Here is a 16,989-nt window from a genome sequence, read left to right as displayed (position 1 = left end):
AAATAAATATGGTTTAGGTATGGTCCACTGGAAAACAGTTCATTTGCAATCGAACAAGTCGTATTTCAGCGCTGTAAATGCAACATGACGTCTCTGATTGAAGGATGGTTGCGCTCTACCGCGTAAGTATATCCGTTTATTTATATACTACTGATCTACTATTTACTAGACTACATTAATCTTCCTAGCTATACCCAAATCACCTTCGGATTATATAATAGTTATCTATGTTATGAATTACTAGAAGATGCCCAAGACTTCGTCCGCGTTGATTTAGGATTTTAAAAATCACGTGGGAACGCGGATTTTCACGTGGGAACTCTGATTTTCCGAGATAACAAATAACCTATATCCGTCCGTGATGCAAGCTATCTTTGCACCAAATAGATGACGCCCGCGACTTCATCAATGCGAATTTAGGTATTTTAAAACTTTCACGTGGGAACTCTGATTTTCCGAGATAAAAATTAGCCTATATCCGTCGGGGATGCAAGCTATCTTTGTACTAAATATGTAAATGACGCCCGCGACATCATCAGTGCGACTTTAGGTATTTTAAAAATCCCGATTATTTTCCGGGACGTAAAGTAGCCTCGTAGTGGTGCACACATACCTACACACACGCACTCATTCGCATTCAAGCTATCTTTGTACCGGTTGGTATCTTGGTTGGAAGTCGGAACGATGACGGCCGATGGATTATAGCGAAGAGTAGGTATAGGGAATGCCATATTGTCTACATTCTGTTAGCAGCCCCGACTTCACCTTTTGTTGAAGATTTTCCACCTGACAAATTATGAACACAAAATATTATCAGTCAAATCGGTCGAGCCGTTCTCAAGTCGTGATCTTTCATACATGGCGCGATTGAATTATATTTTTTATTTATATCTAGGAGATAGATATTCCTCCGACGTTAATGGATATAAAACTTCTCAAAGCCAGCTAGTAGGTAATATATCTACTTAAGTAGGTACATTTTAATATAGAGTTGTGTAAAAGTTGTTCCATTTTATATAAATCGACCTTAATTCGTAACAATACGAACGTACCTAGGTCTTCGTCCTAGATCGAGTAATACCTACCGTCTAGAACTTTTCTTATTTTTAATTTTCATGGAAGAAGCCAGATATTTGTACATATTTAGATTCAGGTTTTTTAAAAATCCCAAAGGAACTTGATTTTCCGAAACAAAAAGTAGCCTGTATTCATTTCTGCGATGCAAGCTATCTCGGTACCGAATTCGTCGAAATCGTTTGAACAGGATGGGCACTGAATAATCCCGTGAGAACTCTTGGATTATCCCAGGTTAAAAACTAGCCTATGCCTAAATACTGGATCCAAGGTATATCTGTACCTTTCCAAATCGGTTAAACAGAGGGCTGTAAAAGGGTACAGATAAACCGACAGAAACGCTAAACTACCTAATAGTGTAGCGTATCTGTCGGTTTATCTTAGGTTTATATTAGGTTAAATAACATTCATCCATACAATGATAACAACAAGGAGCAAAGGACTGCGAGCTAATAAATGCGTTATCACGTCGCTCGGTTGATTTACGTCTATCTCGTATTCAACCGTAATATTAATGGCGATAGTGTGTGGATTAACAAGATCTATTATAATATTATTAATTTGAGTATCTATAGGTATATTTGCTGTCTGATATCAGTACCCATACCAGTAGGTACTATGAGTACCTACCCATATTATAAATGCGAAAGTGTGTTTGTTTGTTGGTTTATTGGTTTGTTGGTGTGTTGGTTTGTTGGTTTATCCTTCAATCACGTCGCAACGAAACAGCGGATCGACGTGATTTTTTGCCATAGTTAGACCTGGAGAGCGACATAGGCTACTTTTTGTCCTGGTAAATCAATAAGTTCCCACGGAATTTTTAAAAACCTAAATCCATGCATACGAAGTCGCGGGCATCAGCAAGTAAATGATAAATATTGTATTTCAAATCTTTGAAAGGAGCAACCGTCGAGTTTCCTGCTGGTTCTTCTCGGTAGGAAAGGCATTCCGAACCAGTGGTAGATCCATTTGACGATTCAAAAGTATTTACTTGTAAAAGTTTAATTGAATAAAAAATATTTTTATTTTATATTTATTTATTTATCCAGGATAAGCCTTGGAGCCCTGGGATAGATACAGGAGCTCCGTGATAAATGAAATTCTGTATTGTTTCTGGGCTTCTTCATTTTTTCCTTGACGTTTATGAATTTGTTTATCACGTTTATCATATCCGCCATATTGGATTGGTCATGACGTCACTTACGTGTGAAAGTCTAAAATTAGGTACATACATAACTACATACATATATAATTACTAAGCTTCGTAGCGTTTCCGTAAGTAGTGAGGTAAATATACCATGTTGTGTGCAGTTAATTCAATAGGTAAATACCTATGATATCGATGGCAAGAACTACTGCTGAAGTGCCGAACAAATTATTTGAAAAAACGGTTTGTATGCGGTATTTATTAATATGGGAAAAAACCTTGCGAAAAACAGGATAGAAGGTCAAACCTATTAAACTAGTTCCAAATCCGTTCAACTATAATAAATTAACAGCTTTTTTGCCCATGCAGTGAAAGCCTGGATTAAATAATGATTTATCCACGGAGTAGGAAATATAGATTTATCCAACCAAAGCCGATATCGCTTTTCGACACCCTAAATAAAGGGTGGGTGTGAGTACAACATGTTCCGTACGTGAGTAAATTTTGACTTGGTTGAGGGGCGATTTATTTTACACCAAGCCCGATTATATTATGCCTATGGTTCAAAGAAATTGTAATAAGTAAAATGAAGAAGTATAACGTTGTATGAAGTAATTCATGCCAGATCGTGCCACGCCCGCGTATCCTTCCGGTCACAAAATATGTATTGACAATAATAATTATTGCTCGGTTTCAGCACCGACCCGCCTATAGACAGCGTAAAACAAAATCAGCCCTAGGTTATCTTGTTTGGCAGACTGTAGGATAGATATACCTGATGTCTACCCATTTTGTTGATTTCAGCCAGAGATTGACGAAATTTTTTCAGCCAGAGACTTGAAGAATTTTTTTATCACCTTCACAGTAAACGACCCAGTAGTAGGAGTTAAAGCATCATGTCCTAATGTTTGCTGAGTATCCAGAAAACACTCCTTCGTGGACACTTTTTTCAGGCACAGACGTAACGCTTTTCTTGATATTTTAGTGTTTTCAACAACTCCTTGCACAAAATAATTCACCTTGGCATAAGTAGGTATAAACATTTTTTACCCATATCAAAACAACATTATATATTTACCTGTAGGTAAATATCTAATGTTGTTTTGATATGGTTTTAAACTCCAAGTTCTGACTCCTCAATCCGGATGCTGACCTACTTATTACACTACTAGCTGATGCCCGCAACTTCGTACGCGTGGATTTAGGTTTTTAAAAATCCCGTGGGAACTTTTTGATTTTCTGGGATAAATAGTAAGTAGCCTATGTCACTCTCCAGGTCTTAAACTATACCCATGCAAAAAATCACGTCGATCCGTTGCTCCGTTGCGACGTGATTGAAGGGCAAACCAACAAACCAACAAGTCAACAAACGAACACACTTTCGCATTTATATTAGGGGTAGTGATTACTTTAGTATTTATATCAATTTACTTGTTTATTGCTCCTTGCGTTTCACGATCAGTGTAAACACTTCTATCTTTACCCGTGTGGCCCTCACCAGACTCAAATTATCGAATATAAAAGGGCCATTCATTTATTCCGTAGTTTTAGTGTGATGTCCGGAAAAACATTTTCCGTCGTACAGATTTTATTACATCCAATAAAACAGTTATTTTAATGTTATAAAATATTGTAAGTACAATGCGTGAAACATTTAATTTGTTTGTTGATAGGCACACTTTATTTTAAACCGTAATATAAATGGAGAGCAAAAATGTGGCAAAAAATTATAGAAATAGATATTAGATAAGATTTTTCTTTATGTAGACATGTGAAATTATGACTTTAAAAGGTGTTATATCTAAGAGTCAGCACATACCTATTTCTAAATATATAAAAGGAAAGGTGAGATCTATCAACGCACAGCTCAAACTATTGGACGGATCGGGCTGATATTTGCCATGTAAGTAGATAGCTATTATGAGTAAGGCATCCGCTAAGAAAGGGTTTTTGTAAATTCAACCCCTAAGTAGTCCACGCGGACGAAGTCGCGAGCATAAGTTAGTAATAAAATAAAATAAGTCTAACATTTGCGATCATGTGAAATTAAAGTGTCTGGGCTCGACTGTCTTTTGTAGAGCATAGTCTTATACATATGAAATACTTAATTATACATAATATATTCTGTGCTTATAACTGCTCTCCATGATTGCGTCCGTAATGTAGGTATGTCCTTATTTTTTTTTATTAGCGACCCCGGCTCCTTACGGGAGAGGAACATGGTATTCTGTGGTACATTGTTTTCCTATAACTTTAACAAGTATTTTCGCAGCATACCTACGCCACGGAAGCTCTCAGATGCGACGATTTTTTCTGATTTAGTTAATTATCATCATACTGGTGCCTTATTTTTGTTACTAAAATGTTCATTAAGCCTAGGCCTTCCTTAAATAATTACGCCTTTTTCTATCGGTGAATCTGTATTGAAAATTCTTACAGAACTTAGTTTCCTAGTTCACCCCAAACAAACACGAACTCGGTGGAACGTCTAAGTATCTATAATTCGTATCGTAAAAGTGATAGAAAATTCAAATATACCTACATTGGCATTCTCACCAACACCTGATAATTTAATGAAAATCATACTTCCTCGACTCCTAAGATTTGTTTCTTTGTAAAAACTTGTTACTTCTACGTTAGAATCCTGAACAATCGGTGGCGTCGACATTGAACTCAGATATAGGGGTATGGCTGAGTTTTCCGCGCCAATTTTAGTCGCGCGTTGACTTTGTGTTGAAGTGACGTATCCTCACATCCGGCCTACTAACCGCGATCAGGACTTATATTTACGTAGAAGTAAATTAAGAAATATATAAATGAAATAAGTATTCCGGTTCGTGTGTAATTAGTTAAAATATTATTAGTAAGAACTTAAATAAGTGCGTGAAAAGAAATAAGTCATTTATAAGAAATAATTAAGTATAAGTAAACTATAGTAACTTAAGTTTCGTTGGTCATTGCCTTCATTTTATATTAAACTTCAAGGTAAGTAAACATGAAGTATCTATATTTAAGTAGATTAATTAGGTATTATTTATTTATCATTGCGCGTTTTGGCTTGATCTACCTAATTACACACCTAGCTATCGCAAATGAGAAAATATATGCAAATGTATGCATATGATTTTAACGCTTGACGGTTTTATATAAAATGAAATTAGTTAAATTTTAACTAATAAGTTTGTTGATTTTTTGTGTTTATTCTTAGCAAATGACTGCACAGTATAAATTTAATTAATCTTATATTCATTATTCGATGTTGATAAGTAAGGATGTAGCGCATTCAAATTAGCTGTTAATATATTATACTGCTTTAATTTTTGACTGAATTCTTTTTAAATAGAATAACGAGCAAACGAGCAGGTGTGTCACCTGATGTTAAATATTTTTATTATTATTATTATTATTATTTTATTAAAAGTTCCTTACCGAACTATCTAATAAAACAAAAATGACCCTGACCAAAATCCCGGGACTATAACAAAAATGTTTTTCTTACGACACGTGGCCTACGCTATACTAGGACGAACAAGATATTCACAATTCACCTGACGTGATATTGATGTAACATTAATCCGCAACGCATACTTACCGGCACGCGGCAGAGTGGAGTGGATCCGAGGCGTGGCGTCTTCCTTGATAACAACTCGAACTTTATTTATTTTGGCATAAAAGCGGTGGCGCGCAACCCTGCTAAGCACTTTCAAGTGCGCCGCGCGTCCTCCGTGAAAATAAAATGGCAATGAAAAATGAAAATATACTAGGTATATTAGCTTATGCCCGGGACTTTGTCGCTACTACATACATAAATTTTTAACCTCTATTTTACCAACTTAGGGGTTGAATTTTCAAAAATACTTTCTTAGCGGATGTCTTCATCATAATAGCTATCTGCATGCAAAATTTCCGCCCGATCCGACCAGTAGCTTAAGCTTTATGTTGATAGATCAGTCAGTCAGTCACCGGTTCATTTAATAAATATTATTTAGATTGTACACCAGCAATCAAAACATAGAAGTGGACACGGGAAGTGGGTGGATGAGGAAGGCGGAGAATCGTGTGTGGTGGCGTGCTCTTGGGAAGGCCTATGTCCAGCAGTGGACGCAAATAGGCTGATTGATTGATTGATTGAATCAAAACATAAATAAGGCTGCATCAAAACTACAATACGCGGTCTTATCGCTAAGAACAAATCTCTTCATGGTGTGTTTTCAGCATATCAATTTCGACCATCATGGTCCTAAGTGTTGATCGAAGCCCGCTAAAATAGGATATAAAGCTGTATTAAAAATACTCGACTTGAAACTACTCCACCTGTAAGTATGCGTTGGCCCTTAAAAATTTATTATTAGAAACAATTAATAGCTAGTAAAATGCGCCTGTATTTTTATTGCATTTATAAAACAAGTCATAATATTTCGGGGCATTGAAACTATTTTTGATAACATAATTAAAATAGTTGTCTCAGCGCCCAAAACATTTTTATGTCCGCTCTACACTCGTGCCGTGAAAACTCGCGATCGCCGAGAAAGCGTCAATCAACAAGCGTGGATGATTATCTCTATGGGATGATTTCGCGGCATGTATGCGACAAAGGGACTGCGGACTAGGCTATGCTGTGAAACTACGCGTGTTTGTGAGTGTATAGTACGCGACAAGTCGAGATGCCAACCGGGGTAGGACGCCCCGCACACCCGCACAGCTTTTGAAAAGCTTTTTATTAGGTTGCTTTCCCGTCGAAATTGGCAACTGATTTATTGGCTACTTCCAAATATCATGCAAATATCCGATTGTGTTGTTTGGCAAACACGTCGTGTATTTAAGATATCTATGATGATTATGCATATATTCTGCAGCGTCTCTTATGATGGATATGGGAGGTGAATATCGGATAGGTGGATATCAGTTTCAGTAGGTATGGATATGTATGGACAGTGGAATTCTGACTCATTTGCTTTGTTTTCATGAGTAGGTATAGGTACTTACAAGTACAATGACATTATTACTTATGGCGTTCTTAAGCCATTAGGAAGTTAGTGAGATACGAGTAGGGTAGTTGGTAAGAATAGGATAATATGTTTAGGCTTAGATATATTATATTTTTTTTATGGGTAAGTTTCAATCTTTTTCAGTGCATTAAAAAGCTTTTACCTCCATCAAAATTATAAAGTTAAAATACGGCTGCGATTAACGCTAAAGTGTGTGGCTTTACGAAAATACCACTGAAATGATTTTCTTAAGGTCATCAAGGTTTGAGGGTCAGTCTAAAATTATTTCCCGACCGATATCGCTATGACAATCCATACTAATGTTATTAGGCCAAGTGTGTCTGTTATTTAATTCTGTTACGTTCGTATTACATGGCGTAACTAATTCGTGCTCGGCGATCGGGTACATAACACATACCTAACACGTGCTCGGCGGCTAACAAAAATAACTGTCATTTTGTATGGCATATACCATTTCCTGCGTGTATCATTTCGGCGCTTTTATAAAGAACGAAAATGTAGACCTAGCTAAATATGTCAAACAGCTATCTTTATCTTTACCTATCCTTCAATCTGCCTAATTTTACAATGACTTAAATAATCACTTTCTTACTTTATGCGTTGGATTTAAGAATTCTTAATCATTCTAACTCAGATTCAACTAGTGATAAAGGCCAAATACGAATTCATAATGTGGAACTAGTGATAATAAATTCAACATTAGTTCCATTATTTTCAGAATCCTTTTAAAATGGAACTAGTGATTAAAAAAAACATCAAAGTTCCATCATGGAACTGTTAATGGTACTACTGGCAACGAGATACTCACTTGTTCAAATTGACTGATATGCGTTATCGTATGCCAGAGTATATAGGTAGGTAGGTATTATTATAACTTTTTTTTTTAATCTGTTATTTTGTAAGGGGCTTTTACAGATTGGTATTATAACTTGGTCACACCGCCCTCTACCGCACCATTTTGAATCCATACGATTTTCTTCATTAGTTCGAACCAGAGCAGCTCTAACTTTTATTTTAAATGTTATTTTTACTTCCAAACCTTGTCCATGCTAGAAAATATTGCAAAGTAGGTAAGTAGGTACCTATTTGTAATCGAAAATCTAGTTCTATTATGATATAGTACTTACAGTAATAGTGATATAGATATAGTAGTACCTACCTAGGACCTAGGTAGGTACTTATAAAAAACATTGCATAGATTACATTATTTATTTATTGCAAAATTGTATCCAAATAGTTATACTACATGTACATTGTACATGACATGTACAATAGATAAAATAATATTTTAAAAAAGACAGCTCCTTACTTGGGTTTGCCTTAAACCCTTTGTCATGCCCTTCTTCCATCTTGAGTCACTGCATCGCTACTTACCTACCATCAGGTGAAATCGCAAAGAAGGGCTAACTGGTATCTGAAAAAAAAAACGGTAGCTGGTATATACATACTTCAGTAATTCGCTTTTACGTTATCCTATGCCATTATTTATTATAAGTCCCATATAAATTTTATTAGGGTCTGAAATTAATGTTCGGTTAAAGCGATTCGAAGGCAATCTCATCTTTTTATTTTAGCTAGGTCAGCTATGAGTGAGATGGATTCCAGCATTAGATGGAATGAGAAGAAATATTTGGTCTTGTGAATGTATGAATAATAAATAAAATGCCTTTGGCTTCTGCCTGACGAGTTTTCAGGCAAATATAGAAGTGCCTTAATTCGTACCTCGTCAGGTCTATGCGATGAATACGTGTTGAACACAGGTTGAATACGCGTTGAACATGTGTTGAATAGACACTGAAAATGCGTTGAAAAGGCGTTAAACACGCTTTGAACAGGCGTTGAGGACGCGTTGAACTGTGTTGAACACGAGTGAACCCGCGTTGAACACGCATTGAATGAGAGTTACACTAGAATTGAATACGAGTTGAATATGCGTTTAACAGGCGTTGAACAAGCGTTAAAGTATAGTTGAACTAGAGTTGGTACCTGCTGAGTTTCTAATCGGCTCATTTTATGTAGAATCTGCTTTCCAAAGGTGGTAGGTCAACATAACATGTCATACCATAACTCATAATATTAATATAAGACCTAAGTGCCTCAAGTTCTTAATAGAAGTTACTGAAATACTTAGTTATACCAATGTATTAAGTACTGATTCCTTTTAAATCTTGTGCCCTGACTAGAGGTGACATGACCTAGCTAAATGTAATTAATGTAAAGAATATTAAATATTAAAAATATTATTATTATTAATATTACTAAATTATAATGTTTTTTTGGATTAAATCGCATGTCATATACTGGAATAAATGTACGGGTTATTAAGTAGGTACAAAGTTTATGCCATTTTAAAAATAATACTAACACGTGATAAAAGGTTTTTTATAGGCTAATGCTATTACTGGCATCTATGGAATTGTGACAATATACATCAATGCCGGTCGTAAATAACCCCCATAAATCTAAATACGTCGCTATTGTTGCAACAACCGTAAAAATAGTTAGGCTTTGTTCCAAATGGAGCCTTATTGGTGTTAGTCCTAATTTAATCCGCAGAGTACCTACCTATGATGATAGATCTCAGACCTGGGAGCGTTTGAAACCCTCTTAGCTTTAGTTTTAAGTTTACGTAATTAATTATTTATCACCACTATACCATCTTAGAAATCCAACAACTGACTATCAAAAAGTGTACAATAGTATACAGGACTTAGCCAGAACGCTAGCAAAAACTTAGCCAACACAAACCAATAACAATAACTAATTGCCTCATTTTGTAGTTTTAATGATTTAGTTTTTTCAAACCCGCAATGTATAGCGTGCAAAACTCGGGTCAACGCCTCACATACGACGCAGCATCAACTCCGAGTGGCCTACTTATGCAACGTTTGTTGACCTCTAGTCAGATGTTTTATTTGCAATATATCGTGAACTTTTACAAAATATGGGATTAAATTTTTTTTTTTTTTCGTTTTGTTTTGAGGTTTTTATGGTATCATATCAGTAATTATCAGTACTATCACCTGACTTCGTTTTTGCTAGCGTTCTGGTTACATCCTGTATAAGTACTTTGAATAAATCATTTGATTTGATTTATAATAATTTTATTATGGTCTACATAGGCTTCAGCAACGACTTCTGTGTAGAACTAGACCCTACTCACTACGCATAAGACGTGTTAATTTCGAGCAAAAATATTCGTAGGATGCATGCAAATTGGCTTTGCTTAACATTTATTTGGTCGAGGTCGAAAAGCTGCATCAATCATTGCTATCATCTCAATTGTTGTGATTGCCTAAATTTATGGTGCAAAACACGATTGCCTAAATAAAGAATTGTAATGTTTTCAAGTTCCATGTATGTGTGAGAGTTTCTATGTTCCACCATAACTTCTAAATAATACTGGCTATAAATTTTTTGAAAAAAAAACATCTAAATAGCGGCTATATGACGCCATTTTCAAATGTTACTTTTTTACTTTTTAGTTCGTTTTTGGCAGGGAAGTCGTATTTTTAATCCATCCATACTAATATTGTAAATGCGAAAGTGTGCCTGCCTGTCTGTCTGCTAGCTTTTCACGGCCCACCCATACAACAGGTTTTGACGAAATTTGGTACAAAGATACCTTGCATCCCCCGCAAAATTAAATTTTTCCCACGGGATTTTAAAAACCTAAATCCACGCGGACGAAGTCGCGCTCCTCCTTTTTTTGAAGTCGGTTAAAAATGCGTTAAAATCGAAATCCAACCATCTATAGGTATACCTATACCTACTTCTGATAGCATCTAAGTTCTAAGGCTTTTAATTATAAAGGTCCTTATCTCAAGAGCAAACAGAAACCATTATGAATACATTTCCATAAATCTCTAGTCTTCCTAAGCCTATTAGGCTAGTTATCATAAAGGATAATTTTATTGTAATGTAGATCTCTCTCTATTTGCGTTGGTAGAGATTCTTGAGTGTGGTTTTGCACTTAGTTCTAAGTTAGACAACTAAAACAATATTTAATGAAACAGATATAAAAACAGATCTAGAAAAGCCCATTTTAAAGCTAAAGACACACGACGACACTATACACTCAGTGTCCACCACCTTGTTGCAGGTTGTAGTGTCGCATGTCGGTGTCGCTCACTGCTCAGTGTCCGCGACATCGCCGTGGAAACAGGCCATAAGACAGGCCATGCGCGGTGTCAGACAAGCGTACATCAAGCGTACGAATTTCGAAGCTGCGCGAAACTTTTAGCTTTCATTATTATGAAGCGCTGCAAGAACTACGATGAGCTATGATTATACTAGAACTATGATGACTATGTAGACAATAGACATGTATGTATATGTGACTACGTAGGTTTGCAGATGTCAATTTTTTATTTATTAATATATTAACCAAATAACCCCCTAGGTGTATATTACTTACTATAAATAGACTACATATACAATACATACTAATAATACATATTATATCTCTATGATATACTAGGTACATATACCTACACCTCACCTCGTATCAGTCAGAGGGTTAATGTAGACATGGTAATACCTACCTATCTCTCTGTATCGCGTCGTACCTATCGTCCTCATTGCTGAAGGTCACTACCCCTTCCAGGGGGTTTCATGGGATCATGCTGCGGCGGGCTCCCAGATCCTTCCGCAACAGCAAACAATACGATTTCGATTCATAGGCACGTAGTACTATTTATTCTGTCTGTTATTAACAAATGTTAGTGATAATAACCGGATCGGACGAAGCGAACGTGTCTCCGAGGCAAGGAAATTCGGACCTCCAAGGTCGGCCACCCATGCAATTATCGATTTTGGTCAACGTTGCTGATCCAGAATAATTACCTATGAGCTTACGCTCTTTGCAGGTCTTACATGTCGTTGTTCGAGCTACCCTTAGGCATTTAAGTAAAAGATATGTTTAAAAATAATCGGTCTTGTCGAGATGAGACATTCTGTCTTCGCTCGGGTGAAATTTCAGAAAATCCTTTCTTCTTTCTACGTTAAACAAGTGGAAACCTAATGTTGCTTTTTAGCTCAGACAAGTTGTGCTTTTTAGACATAGCTGTACTGAGTTTATTGCCGGCTTGTTTTGAGTTATTATAGAAGCAACGTTCCGTATCAGCGCTAGGCCATAATAGGTACGTAAGTATAAAATATTATATCAAAATAAGTCTTATAAGTAGGTAATTAATTATTTTTTAAATATAGTGTGGGCAAAATAACGGTTCTTCGGTAAAGATTTTTGGATTTGGTTTAGGATGGAATACAAAACTAGACAGAGCTGTTTGGAAAGAGAACTTCTTTTGGTTGTTTCTGTTTTTTAGGGTTCCGTACCTCAAAAGGAAAAACGGAACCTTTATAGGATCACTTTGTTGTCTGTCTGTCTGTCTGTCTGTCCGTCTGTTCGTCTGTCTGTCAAGAAACCTACAGGGTACTTCCCGTTGACCTAGAATCATGAAATTTGGCAGGAAGGTGGGTCTTATAGCTGACATTTGGGGAAAAATCTGACAACCGTGAATTTAGGGTTAGATCACACAAAAAAATTAAATTGTGGTCATGAACTAATAATTAGTATTTTCAACTTTCGAAGTGAGTGACTATATCAAGTGGGGTATCATATTATGAAAGGTCTTCTCCTGTACATTCTAAAACAGATTTTTATTTATTTTTATGCATCATAGTTTTTGAATTATCGTGCAAAATGTCGAAAAAATACGACTGTAGTACGGAACCCTTGATGCGTGAGCCTGACTCGCACTTGGCCGGTTTTTGTAAACAAATCACCAGTCGTACTGGTATAAGGATCTTGTCAGACATGTTATTTTGCAAAAATAAAATAGGCTCGGTGATTAATGTAATGGCGATTCGGAAATATTTTTTATGAATAACAATAATTTCATTTAAAGCATTTTTTGATCAATCAGTGAAGGCGTCGGATTTATGATAATTTATTATGCTTCGACTGTAGAAAACGGAACCCTCATTGCGCGAGCCTGACTCGCACTTGGCCGGTTTTTTATTACTCTAAATATTAGGCATCTAACTCTACAAATAAGATATGATTTTCACTGTAAGCTCGGGCCGGGCCTGAGATTGCGTTTGTATGAAACCATATCGATCTCCATGAACCTCGATTGAACTCGGAATAGCAAGTAGAAGGCAGAAAGAAGGACATTTGTAGGTATGTGCTCATAAAACTATTTTTATTGCTGTTTATGAGAATATACATACCTACCTATTACTTAACTAGATGATGCTTGGGATTTCGTCCGCGTGGACTTAGTATTTTTAAATGCCATGGGAACTTTTTGATGTTACATACCTATCCATGTCTCCAGGATGCAAGCTATCTCTCAAACACATGATGCTTGCAATTTCATCCACGTGGATTAGCTTAATCCGTATCAGTATCAGTAGCTGTACATATTAACTGTAATAAACTGTACCTACTATGTACAAACAGTTTTGAGAAAAATTATGACAGCTGAAAAAAGTAGAAAGAATTTAATTTGTACTCATATAAGATAAATAATGTAGAAATAAATAAATTCATTCATTTAGGTTTTTTAAGAATGCCGTGGGAACAGATATTTCCGGGACAAAAGTAGCCTATGCCCTTCCCTTGGATTCAAGCTATCTCTGTATCAAATTTCGTCAAAACAGGCAAAAAGATGGGCCGTGAAAAGCTAGCAGGCAAACAGACAGACAGACAGACCGACGCACTTTTGCATCTATACGTAATATAGTATGGATGCAACTTAATGACGATTGCCTAACCAGCAAGCGTTATGTGTTGTAATTGTGGAGGTTGTTTATGGCGTGTGGATTACTTTTTCAATGATACTAACAAAACCGGGCCGTTAACCTTCTTATCGGACTTTATTTTGTGAATAAATTATTTATATTAGTTAGATAGGTAGTTTATAAGTTACCCAATGAAATAACAAGTTAAAATTGAATTTATACTAGCATAAAACAATAAAATATATACTTATATATTCTTGTTGAGATGGCAATTGGGGTATGAGGCGGAGAGACGCCTCGCACACCCGCACTTCACCCGCGGTCGTCCGCATCGGGTAAGCGCGGGGCTGTGCAGGTGTGCGGGGCTTTCCCTCCCCGATTGCCATTTTGACCTGTTGCGTACTATACTTAAAAACATGTCGATATTGAAAACTAAATTTAGAGCAGTAAGAACCGCATCTTTTACTTTAATTCTAATGCTAAAAAAGGCCGAAAAATGGATTTTAAATTATAAACGCTAAATTTTAGTGCTATTCTACAAAATAAATATCCTATAAATACGGGCATCTAAAGTCACGACATCTGACAGTTTTAAACTAAATTAAGTTTTTCTGTCCTTTTCTTATTATATTGGTAAAAAAAAGATGCGAATATTCTAAAATTTGTCCCAATATCGAAATGCAAACAGACTGCTGAATTCATAGTAATCCTCTAGAAGGCGAGTAATAATGTGGGTTACCGATTCGGAGACTGCAGCTGTGTCTAGTATACGGATATTGGCTTAGCTATTGTCCAGTGTTCTTTTTGTTTTTCTCCATTATGTACCTACTTACTTCTCCCTCGATAGCATTTTCGGTTTACGTTTAAAATGCAATTAGGTACCCCTTCCAAGTTATTGTGATTTCATGTAGACTGCATGATTTAGAATTTAGATCTAGCTACTCTATATGTGGCGTGTGGAAGTCCCTACAAGAGAATGTCCAGCAGTGGACGTCTATCGGTTGATGATGATTATGACTTTATATCAGTACCCTTATTATAAATGCGAAAGTGTGTTTGTTTGTTGGTTTGTCCTTCAATCACGTCACAACGGTGCAACGGATTGGCGTGATTGCATGGGTATAGATAAAGACCTGGAGAGTGACATAGGCTATACTTTTTATCCAGAAAAATCAAAGAGTTACCACGGGATTTTTAAAAATCTAACTCCACGCGGACGAAGTCGCGAGTCGGAAGAACTAGCTAGTGATGCTAGTGAACTAGTGAATGATAAGTGTTGTTCGAATGAGCTTCGCGCAATAGAAGGCTCACCACTTCCAAGTTTACCTGAGTGCAGCGTAGGCGGAGTAGTTTGTTAGTTTTGGTTGGTCAGATTGTAGGAAATGTCTTCTCACATTTTGCAGTTGCATTCGCCTACAGTTGCGGCTTTATAACTTAGGTAGGTACAACTTGAAGGTTGCGACTAGAGTTGTTACGGAAATTCGATTCCGATTCCCGAGAGTTCGGAACTTTCGATTGATTTTGCACTATCGATTCCGATTTCAGTTCCGATAAATTTTAATCGGAAGTTATACAGGTCTAATATGCTGATACTGCTTAACTTAAGTAGTAACTTCTGTTTAAGATTTTAAATTCGATTTTTGATTCGATTGTTTTTATTTTCAACATATTTATTATTATTATATATATATATATTATTATTTTTAACACCTACCTGTATAATTTTTTGAACTGATAATAGCAATGTAACTGATAAGATGAACAAAGAGTGTAATTTAATTTTCATAGACCCTCTTCTGCCTCCACAGATTCCGATTCCAGTTCCGGTTTCGACAAACCAAATTAAAAACCCCGGTTCTGAATTCGGTTACTTCCGTTACATCTCTAGTTGCGACCCGTGTCAATGTACCTTATAAGGATGTACCAATTTTGTTTCTAACAAAAAGCAATCAATAATAAATCAATGTCATTTGGTAAGTACGTCTTGTTTGAAATAGGACGTAGAAAATAACACTGGCTGCCAGGGTAAAAGAATCAATCCAGAGTCAATGTTTTTGTTTTGTCGTAATAAAGCCACTTGTGTACTGAGAACTGACCAAGGGGAATTGCAGGCAATATCGAATATCAATCTTTACGCTTGATGCTGCGATTTAATTGACCTTTTTCTAAACAAAATATTTTAAAACCTGTTTTAAGTTATAATCATTAGGTATAACACTTAGTTAGGTACCTAGCTACATTGTAGTATAATACTAATAAGTTTGTTCAACCCGTAGTTGTTATTTAAAGATCCAGAAATCTTTTCCTAGTGGAGGTATTTTCATAGGAAAAACCTATGTAGGTCTTACTCAAATGTATTTTAAAATCCCAATGGGAACTTTCGATTTTCCAGGATAAGTAGTCTACGATGTGCAAGCTATCTCTATTCTCTGTATCAAATAAGCACAATATCGTCGACGTAGAATTAGGTTTCAAAAATCTCATGGGAAAATATTTTACCGGGACAAAAAGCCTATATTATCCATCCCCGGGATGCTATCTCTGTAGGTACCGTCAAAATCGGTTAAACGGATAGGCCATGAAATAACTAGCAGAGAGACGCACTTTCGCATTTATAAATATAGGTCAGTAAAATACTGTGGATAAAATTAGGTGTCTATCCTCTGCGCTACCTCATACTGAAGCACTAACGAAGTTTATTTAAGTCAGAACATTAAATTTAGAGCCTCAATAGCTCAACGGGTGAAGGAGTGGACTGAAAACCGAAAGGTTGACGGTTCAAACCCCGCCCGTTGTACTATTGTCGTACCTACTCCTAGCACAAGCTTTGACGCTTAGTTGGAGAGGAAAGGGGAATATTAGTTTATTATTTAACATGGCTAATATTCTTTATTAAAAAATAATTGCCTTCGGCCAGGCCTGGGTGTATAGATTCTTACAGTGCGTGGGCTGAGGCAAAGGTTTATAAAGCGGTTATAAATGAAAGAAAACCGAATTGCTTTCATGCCAGCT

At 36.3% G+C, this 16,989-nt stretch overlaps 1 protein-coding gene across 3 annotated transcripts in view; it reads left to right on the top strand.

The window, feature by feature from the left end:
• Positions 1-4,965: 4,965 nt before the first annotated feature.
• LOC117984477 (pyrokinin-1 receptor-like) overlaps positions 4,966-16,989 on the top strand; it is a 41,417-nt gene continuing 29,393 nt past the window's right edge. For all 3 annotated transcript variants that reach the window (XM_069500310.1, XM_034971104.2, XM_069500311.1), the window contains exon 1: positions 4,966-5,206. The gene's annotated coding sequence lies outside the window, so the exon portion shown is untranslated. The remainder of the gene's footprint in view (positions 5,207-16,989) is intronic.

Source organism: Maniola hyperantus, chromosome 8, assembly GCF_902806685.2.
Source record: "Maniola hyperantus chromosome 8, iAphHyp1.2, whole genome shotgun sequence".
Lineage (NCBI taxonomy): Eukaryota > Metazoa > Arthropoda > Insecta > Lepidoptera > Nymphalidae > Maniola > Maniola hyperantus.
Note: the sequence above shows the minus strand (reverse complement) of the source record. Positions and strands in the feature narration are given on the sequence as shown.